This window comes from Corvus moneduloides, chromosome 2 (genome assembly GCF_009650955.1).
Source record: "Corvus moneduloides isolate bCorMon1 chromosome 2, bCorMon1.pri, whole genome shotgun sequence".
Lineage (NCBI taxonomy): Eukaryota > Metazoa > Chordata > Aves > Passeriformes > Corvidae > Corvus > Corvus moneduloides.
In genome coordinates this window covers 5,692,855-5,709,855 of record NC_045477.1, presented here as the reverse complement: position 1 = coordinate 5,709,855, position 17,001 = coordinate 5,692,855, and positions in this window count along the sequence as shown.

Genomic DNA, 17,001 nt, shown 5'->3' with positions numbered 1-17,001 from the left:
ATGTGCTATATCCATGCAACAGCATTAGTGTTCTGTAGGTATCTTTTTCAATTTGCACCAAGAATACCTCTGCTATTGTAATTCAACCTAAAATCCATTAAAGCTATTATATTGTGCATAAAAATTGATGAACAGCAAAATTTTGAGCAAACCCAATCACCGATAGATTTGAAAACATCTGTTTGATCTTTAGAGGAAGGCTCAGCAGGTATAAAATGTTGCATAAAGCAATGTAGGCTCAGCTAACTATAAATCCTGCAACTAAATTAGAATTATGGCAAACATAGCAAATCTGGGGTTACCCTGTGATTTCACAGCAGCCTCCTGCTGTAAATGGCAGTCTCAAAGTACTGATCTAATCTAGCATTTACCACATTGCTGTTCAAACTTTCTCATAAGGAGTAACAGATAGCCTGATTTCATATCAGCACAAGAAATAAATATGAACCATACTGTTCAACAGTTTAAGTCAATTTGAACTTTGAGGAAGATGAGAGCTCAAGATTTCAGATCAGAAAGAAATAATTCTTCAGTGGAAAAGAAAGGAAAAATGAGGAACCAAAGAGTTGTTCATTGACCTTGAACTGCTTTGGCTTGTTTTATTTTTCAATCAACACCTTCAAGCACAATTAGTCCCATCTTCCTCTATGTTACACAGCCGCTTGTCCTTCTACCTGTATTTCCATGAGCTTACAAATTTGTATTTCACTGAAAATGTGGAGCTCAGGCAAACTTAGGAAAGCATTTATCTCCATTTGTCCTCCTAAAAACCTGCTTGTGTCCACAGGAAAATCAACACACGGTGGTTGAACGGGGTGTTATACAATAGAAAGACATGCCAGCACTCCTTGGATCACCCAGCACAAACACCAGCATTTCATAACACAAAACAAGAATGAACTTTTTCATGCCAGGATTTTTCCCATCTTCAGTATGGGCACTTCCTGCAAAGAATAAAACGTTGTCCTTAAACTAATAAGGAACATTGCCTGAAGTCGGCCTTCAAGATGTTGTGTGATCTTTGGATATTCCAAGGAGAAAAACAAAAGCTCTTGCAAATATCTGCATTTATTTGGTTACAGAATTAATGGTGCCAGATATTTCACATTCCACAGCTGACACATGGAGCAGCAGCAGCAGCTGCTCTTTCAGACACTGACTGTAGCCAAGTGACCGTGCCTTGCCTTGAAAAATGGATTGCACTTCATCAAACTTCTCTGTACTGTGATTTTATGAAGGCAGTGTGATTTAATTCCTGGCATAGAAGCAGATATTTTCCTGAATGATAGATTTCACATCTAGACATCCAAGATGCTGGACAGATCAGGTTTTTCGTAATTAAAATGCCAGCTTCTTATTAACTTGACAGCTGAGTGTGTGTTCACGTTCATTCCCACATTGCAAGGAGTTTAGGAAGCTTACAGGAAGCACATTCCTGTGTGCAGAGCCCACTCTATGGGAAAAGGGAAAAGCCTCCTCTGGTCCCTTCAGGTTTCTATGGACACTTCAGAACCAGGCTGGTACCCTGGAGGTGGTCAGGAACATGCAAATGAAGAGCACACCAAAGAATTAGCTGGTTGCTACCTCATCTCATGATGAGGTTCAGCAGCAAAATCAACATGGTGAATTCAGCCATTCGACAATGAAAAAGGTTTGTATGATTATGTTTTCCATTGTTGAGTGTTCTGTCTGCTAGCACATGGTCTTGTTTAAAACTCCATTTATAAATCCATTTACAGACTACTCTCTCCTTAAGCATTGAGTACTTTGGCCCTTGCACTGTTCCCTCTCTCTTCATTCCCTCTTTCCTTACAGAGCTCTGGGGAAGGTGGCTGTCACTCCTCCATCACCTCACTCCCTTGTGAACAGGCATAAACACTTGCCCTCCAGAGTGGGCAAGTGTTCCCTCCACTGCAGAGCATAGGAAAAACCTGGTGTTTCCAGAAACAGCAGGCTTCAGGTGCTCAGTGACTGAGCAGTAACTAATTACCCCAAAGCAGGAACTGAAGGTTTGAAGCACAAAGCTGATCAATATGGTCATTAGAAAGAAGGATGCTCACCCATCTTCTGTGTCATTCTGGAACTGCAGCTTCCAAAACCACAGCGTAAAATATTCAGGCTCTGTATGTTCATTGGTGTATTTACATTGTATCTAAAAGTATCAATCACTTTTCCTAATAAGCATTTTTCATTTGGAGCATGAATCTGAAAAGATTCCATCTTCCAAGGCTTTCTGAGTTTCCTGACCATGGAAGACTCTCTGCCTTCCACTTCTAGTAAAGGCCTCAGCTGAGTTTGAGTCTTTTAAAGACATGTACAAGTGTCACTTCAGCAAACCCCATATGATGAAACCCTCTAGGAAACATTAAAACAAATACCTGTCCATCCTGAACAGTAGCCAGAGCTTTTCCACAGAAACCACACTCAAATCCCTGTTATATGATGCAGTCAGAATATTTGTGCTCAGTCTTAACTGACCCCTGACAAAGCCTTACCACAACAGGGACCAACTATTTCCTCTTGCAGGTGGTTCTCCATTCCCAATTATGATTAGAAATTTTATCCAGGACCCAAGAGAGTTTTAATTCCTAATTAAGTCCTCTCCAAACTAGCACCCAAGAGAAATTTCCATTGCAAATTCACAGTCACCACTATTTTGAAACATCCTCACACAAACAGCAGACCTCAGTAAGTGAAAGGGTTCACTGTGAAATTACAGCCGCTTGCAAAGTTTTTTCAGTGGGTGGAAAAATGGGCCATTATTTCAATAACTCGTGTTTTCCACACATTTAGAATTATGCAAGAAGTCACCCTCATATCAAAAAAAAGTATTCTCCATGAAGCATTCCAGGGAATTTAAAAATATCTATTAAAAAGATATTTCCCACTTTTTGTCATTCTCCCCAGTGGTCAGTTAAGCCAGGTTTCACAGCATTGTTTCTTTTAAGTCTGTTTTACAAGTGATTGAATGTTAGAGAGATGAGCAAGACACTGCCTGCAGTATTTATGCTTATTTGTCACAGCTTGAAATTGGACTGGGACACTGAGAGCATTTCAGAGCCCGTGCAAATACTCTTTGGATTATTTACAACCTGTTGATGCATATTCAGGAGCACACCATAAAATATCATTAAAATGATAAATCTGTCCTCAACTACTACGAGCCTCCCCATCTCCTCTCACTCTTTCATACATTTTCAATTGTTTTCCTTCCACTGCTAACCCATATATGACATCTTTTCAATAATAAAACAGACAGTGCATGATGCTGAGATATCTCTGTGATATCCTCACCTATGGTGCTGTGAAACTGAGTACAGAGACTATTTTACTGAAAAACAATGATACGGAGTGAAGAACAGGAGTGACAACAACTTACTGTAAATGGATACTGCAGATATCAGCTGGAAGCTAAGATGCATTTCATTGTCACTAATTAAATTTGGATATACAAGTAGCAAAAAAAAAAAAAAAAAGAAACAAAAACTACAAACAGTTCCCATCCATAGCAGTAAACCTGTTTTCTCAAAATCAACCTCTGTGGTATTCACACAGCAACAGTGCTGTTAACAGAGGTTATAGAGTAAATTCTTCCCTCTTAAATCTCAAGGTCACCATCCTGCAGTTTTACCTTTTCCCCCTGCAGTTTTGATTCTTTTTATTTAATAAACTTCTTTGATTAAAGGCAAGAGACTTAAATTCTTAATTCTTGCCATCATTTCTGTTCCCACATTGCAGGCAGAGTTGTTTGTGCTAGAAATATCCCTATTCTAAAATAGAAAAGAAGTCAAATTCCCCTGGAGTGCAGTATTTCTATACTTTATCACAAACATCCTGTTTCCTAAATGGTATCTGTCTCCCTGAAGAAGCAAGTTTTCCCTCCTTCCAAAGCGGTCAGATATGGAGTGCACTGTGGCTATTACACAAAAGGAGAAATATCCCAACATTTTTTCCCTTTCCCCAGGTGACCATCAAATTACAGCAAAATGTAATTCAGAGAGAGGGGAGAAAGCAGAAGAGATTATTCAGCAAGCAGAATTGTTCTCAAGTTAAAGGGAGGGTGTGCATTGACAAGAGAGGATTTTGGTTGCAGGAGAGGCTGACTGTATTTTAGTCATGTGCTGCTTCTGCCAATGCCATCCCTGATATTCCAGGACTGCCCAGTTCCAGCAGAGCCACACACACACAGTTAAGGAGCAAAGATTAAACCAACATTTTATTGCTCAAATACTCTGAGCTCTCACTTGCAAGCACACAGAGGAAAAAAAGAATAAAATCTCTTGAATGACAGCTACAAGACAGCCAAGACTCCTTGTTTTTGCCAGGACAACACTAAAGCAATCATTCCCCCTCAGTCTTCCTCAAGGCATCGTCCTTGCCCTGCCTTATCCAAAGCATCCTCTAATCCCTCTCCTCCGGGCTGTGCTACAGCAGCTGACAACATGCTAAACCACAGCTTGAAATGCACCGAGGCTTTTGTCCCAGGAAACACAGCTCAATTATCATCCCAGGAAAAATGGCACACTACCTGCTAACTGCCTTTTCCTTGATCCACAAGCTCTTAAAGCACTCAGCCACTAAAATAAAAGTGATCTTATCTCTGGTTTAACTGCTCCTGCATCACGGTGCCAGCCAAACCCCGGCTCTGTGCCTCGTGTTGTATAACCAAATTGTGCACATACACACCCACCATGCAAGGAACATTATTGTTATTAAAGCCAAACTTCCTAGTCTAATGTGAAGATAGAAAAAAAAAAAAAAGAGAAAACAAAAAAATTACCAAGAAAACCAAAAAAAGAACAAATTTAAAAAACCCCACAAAAACAGATGTGAAGAATTCCTCATGGTGTACGTATTTAATTGAACAGAGAAATGCAGCATCAGGTTGATAACCCATCTTCCCTGATCCTATCCAGACTCCCAGGCAGGTCCAAGCACTGCAGCCTCCAGAGCAGCTTGTCCCTTCACTGTACAAACTCTTCTGATTGCAATTCTACCCTTCAAATATCTCAAACAGCTGTTTACTCAAGAATTATCCTGAAATTGCACCAAGGTGCTTTTTTTCTGAAGTGAAATTCTCTAACCTGTAATCTAAAGATTTGTTTTGTTTCATTTATACTACTGTAGGTAGGATACTTGTGATCTGAGGTGATGGTTCCTCCTATTTCTGCGATTAATAACTGCATTAAACATGTTATCTGCAAAACTAGGAGAACATTCCTTGCTTATTAATGTCTTACTCTCACTGGAAGAAGCAAAGTAACCAATAATTTCCATTTAGACTACTGATTAGGAAATGGAAATATTACATGTAGCAGCTGTCAACAGGGTTCAAAGGAATTTTTTTTTTGCTGCTTCTCGAAAACCCTTTTAAGTCCAAAAATCAGAAGTCAAGAATTAATTCCCAAAATATTATTTCAGATCTTAAAAATGGAAACATAACGTGCATCTTGCAGTTAACACTATTTACTATCAAGTTTTGGCCACGTAATTGTTGCGTGTTTCTTAAAGATCACTTGGATCATTTTAAGGCATGTCTGGTATCACACAGGGCTGTGAGATGAAAGGTAACAATATCAGGCAATGCAAGGGATGAGCTGTATGAAAGGAAGAGATGTCTCCAGTCTGTGAGCTTAAGTCCCACATTTCGTATAAAGTTGCTTCATTTTTGTTATACACATTTTTTCAAGCTAGACACCAGCTTTTGTTTACAGTGTTAGCTATTAAGCATTTCAAATACTTAAGATAGCAACCATACAGAAAAAAATGTGTTTCTGCTGTAATTTAAAAAAAATAAAATTGAGTTTGTAGCATCAAGAGACTTCCATAGGGCTTCAAAACTATCATAATTATTGCCCAAAAGTTGCATTATGCCTTGTGCTTTATTTACCTTTCCTTAAAGCTGTCTGCTAGTAACTTCAGATTTGGAGGTAATTAACAAAGTCACTGAACTCAAAGTAAAATTATACACATCATGGAGGTAGCAAAACAAAATACAGCCTGTATTTAGTTACTGGTTATTTCTCTGGACAACGACACCAGGAGCACATTAGGGGAGAGATCAGCTGTATAAACCATAACTCCTTACCCAAACCATCAGCATCTCCGCATCTTTAGGCCTTTCTGAAGCAAAATTCCTTTCCTCTGCATATCAGGCAAGTTCAGCTGATCATTTCACATTTACTCTAAGTCACATCACACAATGAATTCCTCTGCCTGAGCAGATACTTGTGGCACTTCCTCAGGAGGCAAGTTATTTCCAACTTTTCCAAAAAGAAAACTCTGGGTAGTTGATCTTCACGTAGGTATTAATATTCAGCGAGTGGTTCCTGGCTGTTGCAGCAGGCCTAGGAGAGGAGAACAGCCCCTCTGAAGAGCTGGGCTGCTTTTCCACTGGGTAGGCAGGTACTCATCTCACTGGGCACCAAAGCCCAGTAAGATCCCCAGCAGCTGTGGAGGATTCAGAGACCCTTACTGGAGCACACTTTCCGGGAGAGGGGGGGGAAAAGCAAGTTGTCTGCTGACAGAAACAATAAAAATTTCAGAGACTAGTGTAAGAACCACTTCAAGAATTCACTAGGATGAGCCAAAATTCCTGAACACAGGTGGTGGTGGTGTGGAGGGAGGAGCTGTGCAGAGTCAGGCACTGCAGACTCACAGAGAGGCTCCCCCAAAGAAGCCCAGGGCAGCTATGAAACAGCCTTTACATTTTCACTGCAGTTTCTGACAGCACATCAATCCCAAAACACTCCCAGTGAAGTTCCATAACTCCCACCTTGGCCTGAGCTTGGAGGAATGATAGTGCTTGATTTGGAGCAAAACACAAGAATCATTGACCAATTAATGCACAGACAGATGTTGGTATGAAGGCATAGTGTAACAGCATATTGAATACTGTGCACAGTGAGGTGGATGTAGGCACACTACATCAAGATTTACAGATAGTAAGGAAAAAAACTTGGCAAAACTCTAAATCTCTCAAGTCTCTTTTGTATTGTTGCAGCCTTGAGCAAAATTCTAATAGCATCATTTGGGTTTTACATTCACAAAACTGAGTGTGCAAATTCTGCTGCATACAAATAAGACATTTGCATATATTTGACCAGGTTTTGTAAGTTTTGATAAAGTTTATTATCTGCTATATCAGTACAGTGGAAAAATCCCCCCGATGTTGATATGAACTACTTTGAGGAAGAAAAACAATAATAAATCAGGCTTGGCAGAAATTGAAATTCAGAAGGTAGACTGATCATCAAACTTGAAAGTGTTATTTAGTAATACACAATAAAACAAATAACCTGCATTCTCCAATTCCCCAGTTAATGTTTATTGATTAATTTTTGTTAGAACAAAGCTATTAGTGGTGCATATCCTTGGACAGGTGCTTAAAGCAAGTGGTGTAACTTATATCTAACCATTTGTTCAGTGAAAAGCACTTACAAGGAATAGTTTTTCACTCTTGAGGGGGTAAAAAGTGGGAGTACTTTGCAACAATGCAAGCAGAACAAATTGAAAAAATTGCATTCTATTTTATTGGGTTATAAAAACAAGTCATTGCCAAAGTTTCATAGAGGTACAGTTAGTATTTTCAGCCTTACGTTGTATTGGAAAAGTTGCTTTTCTATTTCCAGAGCAAGCCTTGGAAAAGAAACCCCAACATTCCCTAGTGCATCAGAAACAGATATTGAATTTTAAGTACATTAATTGCATGCCGTATTCCATTTACCTACAGCTATTCTGAAATTAAGCCACTCATGAAGATTAGAATTTCCACCACCGTTCTTGCATGTTTTGCTCCTGCAGAGCAGCTTTAATTCCGAGTCAAGGAGAAAAAAACCTTACAAACCATTATCAGGCAGTTATATTATTGTCGTAAAAACATCAACCAGGTGACTCACTTAAATCTAGACAGAAGAGAATGCAGTGTTCTTCAGTTCTCACCTTTCAAGGAAAGGGGTTTACTAAAATAGCAACATGATAGTAATAAACTTGTAAACAGGTATGGACATTCTCTTACGACCTTTGCTTAAGGCAATCACAGGCTTTTGTCCCAGCCAGTCTTTGTTTTTAATTGGACTTCAGGGCATCGTGATTTAATGAGCTCAGCCCAGCCGCGCACAGCCCCTCCCTCACTCTCCCACAGTGGGATGGGGGAGAGAATCAGAAGGCTAAAAGGGAAAAAACTCATGAGTTGAGATAAAGACAGTTTAATAGGGAAAGCACAAGGCATGCACTCAAGCAAAGCAAACCAAGGAATTCATTCCCCCCTTGCCATGGGCAGGCAGGTGTTCAGCCGTCCCCAGGGGAGCAGGGCTCTGTCACGCATAGCGCCGACTTGGGAAGACAAAAACCATGGCTCTGAATGTTCCTCCTTCCTCCTCCTTCCACCAGTTTTATATGCCCAGCATGGCACTCTCTGGTCTGGGGTATCCCTGGGGTCAGTTGGGGTCACCTGTCCTGGCTGTGTCCCCTCCCACCTCCCTCTGCCCAGCAGTGGGGAAAACCTCCCTGCACTATCAGCACTGCTTCCAGCACAAATCCAAGACACAGCCCCATGCCAGCTACTGTGAAGAAAGTTACCTAAGCCAAAACCACCATGAGGCATGATTTTTTTCATCCAAACTACAAAGATTTTTGGACAAAGTTATTAGGGCCTAAGACAATATTATTATAAAATAGGTACTCAGATTTGCTATATAAACTTGCCAAGTCAAAGTAACAAATCCTGAAGATATTTTGCATATCCCGACAAATACCCTCAGCAAACAATGACTTTCATTTTCCAGAGACCACAGGTACATTTTTAGAAAGAAAATAGTTATCCAAGTGTTTCCTACTGGGTGAGTTTTAAATCAAATAATCAATGCACAACACATCTTGTAGTCTTTTCTGCAAAACTTGTAGTGTTTCAGCTTAGTATTCAGCAAAATAAATGTTCTTAAATACATGTTGGATCATCATCAATAAACAGCACATTCTAAAGGTCAGTAGATACAAGCTCTCCAAGACAGCATAAAGGAAATCCAGCTTTAAACATGGGAGAGCAGGAAGAGTCAGAAGGATACTAAAATTATTTCATTAGACTACAGCATCCTCTCAGGCACAATCTGTAAGTAATGACACAGGTGCCATTCTGATGACTCCTTTGTTTCTTTCCAAGCTTATATTAGAAAGAGTTACCACAAAGAGACAATTTTGCTTTGGAAAATAAGTGTAGAAAAAGGCTAGTGCTGCAGGGTTTGCATTTCCAGCAGTATTCAAAACCTTTCTGTAAGCTACCGTTAATTACAAACTACACAGAAAAGGAACCAGGTACTCTTGCCCAACCTCTATCACCCCACACCAAAGCCCTTTACAGATTATTTCACTCTTTCATTTTTAAAAAATTTCATAAAGTCCAATCTATTCCCATTTCCATCCCCTCCATGGGATCTGATTTAGGCTAATATTAGTACATTATAAAAAAAGAGAACAAAAATGCATACAGTAAGGGTTAAAATAGGGATATGTCTTTTCAGAGCATCAAAGCATTTGACTGCCTTAATTCCAAACATTTATCTCAAGATTAATGGCAAAATATAATTTCATGTTCTCAAAAACTCAGCTCAAGCTTAAACTTTACAGAACAATAGGACTGCTCACCCCTCAGTTATTGGCACAAACATTTCCATTCAAGGCCACAGCACCCACCAACAGCAGAGCCTTCCCAACAGAGCCAGATACTCCCCAGCAGACACTTCCTCACCTTTAAATACAACAGCCACAACATGCATCAAAGCTTTGCTTCTTAAAACAGCCTCAAGAGTCAGGCAACAGGGACATGGAGATTACCAACAAAGCCAAGACTGCTCACCCAAGAGGCCCCTGAGGCAGGGCTGGGTGAGGCTGGAGCCCATCCCTGCAAGGGATCCCCTGCAGATATGGAAACCAGGTACTGCATTCACCTGCACATAACCTGAACAAGATGGAAGCATATCAGCTGTAAACCTCCTTACCTTGACTTCGCTGAGACCAAGGAGCTGAGAAGCTCTGTGAAGTCAGCAGTACTCGCCTTTTCTCCGACATACAACAGGCCTAATCCTTCACCCACAGCCCGAGTGCTGCCCTTCAGGCACCAACTCCAAACTCCCATCTTCTTCTCTTTCAGTAACTAAACGTTTTGTTGCAGAGCACCAAAACAATTTGCCCAGAGGAACTAGAGTTGCCACTAAGGTGTTATTTTTCAGGATACTCTCTATTTGCAGAAGCAGAAAGGCCACCCAGCCCAGGCAGGCTGAAAGCAGTTCAGACACCCCCACATCTCCTTCAAACAAGCAAACCCACCCCCTTGTTTCTGCTGCTTTGTGGAAATCACCTCTTTCCCACCTGGATCTGATAGCGAAGTCAGCTGGATCCAATAGCAAACAAAGTCAGCTGGATCCCAGCCTCAAGCTCCACCAGTCTGCAAAGCAGATCAACAGTTGCATTTGTGAACTCAAAGTAATGTGTTTATCATTTTGAATGTGTTTTATTATTAACTTTAAGTGGTCTCCTTCATAAACCCCTTCCATGAGATGGGTGAATGATATTCCTGTGTTTATTATATATATACATGTGTGTTTGTGTGTGTGTGCATAAAAGTTGAGGAAATACACTTAGGAAGAATCTTGGGTTTTATGTAAGACTTCCTTTGTTCCTTGCAAAGACAGTTTCATAAAAGTAATGCAAACCAAGGAGGATTAAAGTTCAAGGAAAGCAGTAGCTGAACTTCACACAGATGATGTCAGGAACAAACTAATGAGACACTGGTCACTCCTATATCAAATAAGATTATGGATGTGACAGATGTCCTAATGATATTTTGCTATTCCTCATAAAGATTCTAGGCTATTCTAAGACAAAGAAAGACCTACCCTAAGGGTATGAAAATGATTTTGAAAGATTGTCCCTACTAAATGTTAAGATCAAAGGTTTTGTTAGAAATGGGGGAGCAGATTAAAGACTGAAAAACAAAAAAGTATGCACAACACAGGAATTAGAGGAAATAACATGCTCAGAAGGCATCTTTACCAGCCTCAGTTCTTGCAGTTCTCATCGAACACGCAGCCGATCAATCTATGTTTGCTTAAAATTTTTTTTTAGAAAACATGCTCTCCACTAATACTTCCCCATGACAATCTCGCCATCACTTACAAAGTTACATCTAAATATGTCTTGAAAAATAAAGGCATAATCTAGTGATTCATATAAAAGATAACTCCAAGAAACTTTATTTATATTCTTCCAGCAGGACTTTTTACAGACTGAAATTCATCTGAACTTCAAAATAGTATGGTTTTCAGGGACGGAGGAAAACATATAGATAGATGGGGGGGGGGGTGTCCTAAAATATGGTTTACATTTTTACGAGACAAGAAACTGGGCAAAAAAAAGATGATCTCACACATTTCCAGAGATGTATCTTGGTGACAAAGTTGCTTTTTAGAAAGAGATTTTTAAAATCTCAAACATACTCATTCCATAGTCTATACTCAAAGCAAATGCAGCAAGCTTTTGCACAAAAGAAGATGAACAATCAGCCAGCTATACACTATTAACTAATGATGCAAGAAGATATTTCAGAGAGTGGGATCTTTAAAAGCAAACACTGTCATGGGAAGATGCATTTATTTAGAAGTCGTTAGAATATTTGTCTCATCTATTCTTCCATTTCCTCACCTGAGCTCAGTCTGTTTAATAATGGAAAATTCAAAACCTTTGCAATAAATATGTCCCTAGGCTATTTATTTTCCAATGCAATTTTCAAAATGTTAATCAAAGCAGCAGAAAGCAAAAAGACTCAGAGATCTGAGCAAATCTAATAATTTTAACTTATGTTAAATGTTTTCTCTCTTGTGTGAGCTATTTATTTCTTAGTCAATCCAAACCAGACACAAGGATTTCTTTAAGAGAAGCAGTAGAAGCTATTTGGTGCCAAGCTGGGTCAGACGTTTTTTATTATCTTTCTGGATGTGATGGGCTGACACCAGGTGCCCACAGAAGCTGGTCTTACATTCCCCTTCTCAGCTGGAAAACAGAGAGAAAATATATCAAAAGGCTGATAGGTCAATTTAAGAGTGGGGAGAGTTCACTCACCAGCAAAACAGACTCGACTTGGGGAAATGGCTTTATTACCCACCAAAGTCCTTCTTCTCAGGCTCAGCTTCACTCACAATTTTCTCTCCTTTCTCCTCACCAGCAGCACAGGGGGAGAGGGAATGGGGGCTGTGGTCATTTCCTTGCACGTTGTCTCTGCTGCTCCTTCCTCCTCAGCAAGGGCTCCTCACACCCTTTGCCTGCCCCAGCATGGGGTCCCTCCCATGGGAAACATTCTCCACAAACTTCAACAAGTTCCCCCAGGCTGCAGTTGCTCAGGAACTGCTCCAGTGTGGAATCCCCCCAGAATCACAAATGCTGCCAGTAAATCTGCTCCAGCGTGGGCTCCTCTCTCCATGGGGCCTTCTCCAGGGTGGACTTCCTACGGGGCCACAGCCTTATTTCAGGCATCTGCCTGCTCCACTGTGGGATCCTCCCTGGGTGCAGGGACACAGCTGCCTCACCATGGTCTCACCACGGGCTGCAGAGGAATCTCAGCTCTGGCACCTGGAGCAGCTCCTGCCCCTCCTTCTCTACTGACCTTGGTGTCTGCAGATCTGTTCCTTTCTGTAGTGGCTTGGTCCAAAATACTAATTACTATTTACCTTCTGTGAGATAAGAATTAGGAGAAAAGCAAAGCAGGCACCAAACTTGAAAGAATATAAAGAAATTTATTAACAGACCTAAAAGAAAAAAAAAATCATACCACACCTTCAGAACACTTCTCCTCCCCCCCACCTTTCTCCCTTCTCCCACTGACAATGTAAAAAGACAACCCTTGAGATGTTCAGTCTGTTTACCACTTCCATAATAACCTTGTTCAGTCCATTTAGGAAGAGGAGTCTCTCTTGCCCATGCTATGAAAACATTATCACAACGAGACAGCTGCCCGGGTTGGTTCTCTGCTCGCATGTGAGTCCCTTCCCCTGACTTGCAGCTTTTCCCACAACTGCTTTCGAGGGTCCACTCTTGAATTACTGGGGTACAATTTTAAGGCTGAGCTGTTCAGAAACAAAAGTTCTCTTCACCCATCTCTGGGAGCATTTCATCTCTAAGAACAGAGGCCCTTCTCCTTCCCTGGGAGCAAAGGGTCTTCCTCATTTTCATCTTTAGGACTATCTCTGGGAGCATCTCTAGGAACTGAGGTCTTCCCCTTTCCATGTGGAGTAAGAGTCCTCATTGCTTCCATCTCTCCCTGTCCAAACTTCTCATGAAATTACAGCTGCGCCAGCATCTGCCTATCTCAGCGCAGGTGCTTTTGCTTACGACTTGAACACTCCACCCCCCATGTCTTCATGAGATTACAACGGGATACTCTGATATATCATAGCTTCACAACAGAATTTCAGCTTTAAGCATTGGCTCCAGGATGGCCGTGGCCCGGCCTGGCCTGGCCCAAGCAGGGCCTGGCCGGGCCCGCTGGCCCCCGCACGGGGCCCGCAGCCACCTGTCCCAGCACCAGAAATGAGAGAGGGCTCTGCCCAGGGTTTGTCTATTCTTAAGTGTGGATCACAGAGGCGGTCACAACTTTAAGTGGCTTAAAGAATTGTCCATATTTAAACTGGCCAGCTGATAGGTTCTTTGCAAGAACATCACTTCCAGGACTATGCTTTACTAACCCATGACACTTTCCTTCTCAGCCCTCACTCCAACAACACGTTGTTGTGCAGGTTTTCCTCCTCCTTCTTAAGAGCCCAGAGGCTCTTCCACCATCCCTGAGAGGCTTGGCCTTGGCCAGCAATGAGTCTGTCTTGGAGCTGCCTGGCATTGGTTCTGCTGGACACAGAGGCAGCTTCTGGCAGCTTGTCACAGAAGCCACCCCTGCAGACCCCCACAACCAAAACCTTGTCATGCAAGCCCAAAACATTGAATTAAAAGTGATAAGAAAAGGGAAGAAGGATTATTTTAAATAAGAAGTCTTGCAGTCTTTGTGGCAGTCAGAACTTGGTTGAAGCAAATAGTGGCAAATACTGATCTAGCTGTGCAAAAAGTCATGTCGGTCTCATTCAGCCAAAATCATGACAAATGTCCATGAAAAGTGTAAAACAAAGTTAGAGCAAGGGATGCTAGACTTGACAGCACTGAGATAAATGCATGCACACCATTTAGCCACCTTGGAAGACTTTCTTTATTGGTCCTCTGCTGTTTGGCTGTCTTTTTCTGATCCTTCTCCAGCATAGATCCTAAGTTCATTTTGAATAAGGTCATGTAGAAACCTCCTTTATCATTCCTGATGACTGATATAGATGACTTTTTCTTTCCTGGAGAAAACAGACCTAAGTACTCTCAGCATTTGTACTGTTAGACCTGCTTTTTTTACATCAGGTGGAGGCAGTTATTCCCTTCAGCAAGTTATTAGTTTTAAAACTACCTTGAATATGACAAAGACTCTCATTCTCAGTGAAAACGACTGAGCCTCTCAGACTTCAGTAAATCTTCAACAAACCTGAATCAGAACACAAAATCAGCCCAGTCAATGGTCAATACCCTTGAGCAGAGACCAGAGGGCTTCTTATCAAATTATTCTGGTAGCTTATTGGAGGGAACGAAGCTCTGGGTTTTCTAGACAAGAGTCTGAACAAAATGCTCCTCAACTATCCAAAGGGAAGGAGTGTTGTAACATCAGAATGTGTTATGGGACATGGTTTACCTCTTCTTCAAACCATAAAATTTTAATGGATTTAATGGTGTGCTGCAAGGGCACTACTACCTGTAGCTATCAGCATACTGTGCACCATTTTGCTCTGTAATGAGCAATTTTCCCTTTTGCTAGTTAAACTCCTCCTTTCCCAGTTGGATATTGCCCTGATACCAGGCTCTGTGTGTTTGTGCGTGTATGTGCGCATGTGTGCAAACATGATCACAGCAGCTGACGGAACAGCAGCACCCAGCCAAGTGGAAAATACAATTTTCAGAAGACAAAAACCTGTATTCCCAGAGACAACAATCTGTCTAAAAAAGTCATCTGTTAAATGTAGTTACCCAGTACTTGAGCAGTGAAAATGCTCAAGATTTCTAGTGGCTCTTATCTAAAGTTTCTCTATATTCTTTGTTTTAATTAAAAATAGATTTCATAACATCATAGAATCATTAAGGTTGGAGAAGACCTCCACAGTCATCGAGTCCACTCTTGGACCAAACACCCCCATGTCAACTCAGGGTTGTCATATCCACCTACCTCTTAAGCAGTTATCACTTTGGATAAATAATTGTATTTCATAGAATCTGAACTTTAGAAATATATAAAATATGGAGGATATCCTCACCTTTGAAGGAAGGAGGAAAGCACAGGGATTTTGTCAGCTGCTGTAGTTCTTTCCAGTACATAGATATACACAACAGTATATGGTGGCATGAAGAAAGCCATCAAAGACCCAGTGGACAACTGGAATGGAAGTTACTAAATCTAAGAAAGAGATAATAAACTTCTTGCTAACATAATAAATTAGGATATAAGCATCCTTGTCCTCCCTCTCAGCTGTGTGTCATAGCCACTGTTTCCACATTCTGAAAACTCTTATGAATTTTTCTGTAAGACTCATGTTTTTCTTCTGAGACAATTCCCACTGCATTCTGCTTTTCCTGTCCATCTTGAGGCAACATTCATGCTTTTTTAAACTCCAGTCTTTTTCTTCAGTTGCCAAGGGCATCTCCTTTCCCACCCTTTGACATAATAGTTGTGGCATTTCCTTTTTTCCAAGAGGCAGCCTTAGCTTCTCCAGTTTTCTTTCAAGAAGGGTAACGCACCACACCCAGCCCCATATCCCCTGCTAAATGTGCTGGAGGGCACCCTTGATCTGAATGCTATGGTCCCTGTGATGAGAGCAGGTTTGAATTCATGGAGTGTAAATTTTATTTACAGGGAACAACATCTTCAGGTTTTTCCCTCTCTAGATAGATAGCAATGAGATACACACATTTCATTAAGCAAAAATGATCATCTGTTTTCCTAAGCAGCAATCTTCATTTTCGCTTCATAATCAGCCTTTAAGTGAACTAAGAGTGTTTTAATTAAAGGTTGCAAACAAACGGTCTGATTTTGAGAGATGCTGAGCACCTGGTACTGCAAACTGCAGATGGTCTGTCCCTGCTCCCCTGACCTGCTCCTCTGACCCTCGTTAAGGGCACACCACAGCACATTACTGTGGTGGCTGTGCAAGGCAGAGTCAACTCTCGACTCTCTAGACATTGTAATGTAAATAATAACATCGTAACCCCTGTCATCTAACCCAAGCTAACCTGGTATCTGCATGGCATAGTTTATCCCAAATATATAGGTATTTATGGTAAAGTAGAAAAGGCAAGAACTGTCAGAGATCAGTCTCTAGGTCATCCTGGGACTCAGCAACAGCTCCTAAAGATGGCTCTGATGCCAAACACTATTCAGCCAGCCCCTTCTCATCTTTCCTGTCCATGAAGCCATTGACACCCCTCATAATGCTCCAAGGGGATTTTGTCCTTGGGCTGAGGCTGCCCGAAATCTCTGTGTCACACTGATTCAGTCTCCCTTCACCCCACATGAGCTAGTCAGGATATGTACAACAGACAGATATTCTCAGAAAGGAAAGCAGAAGAGTAGAGGGATTTAAAAGTCGGGGGAAATGGTCAGCTAGAACTCTTCTAAGAGCACAGCAGTAAAATCAAAAAGTCATGTGCGTCCCCTGCAATGCTGAGTTATTGCCCTAATAAATGCCATTGCCAAGGAGGAGCTTCTTGCACAAGACAGTGTCGCCCCAGAGACACAAACAGCAACTTTTATATTTGCCTTTCACAAACCCAGTGGGAAGAAATTTTTCTGACAGCACTATCTGCCACATTAATTTCTTACATCAGTTCAAGCTGTTTTATCTTCTGTCTGGTGTCTTTGGTTATATCCACACAAATGTG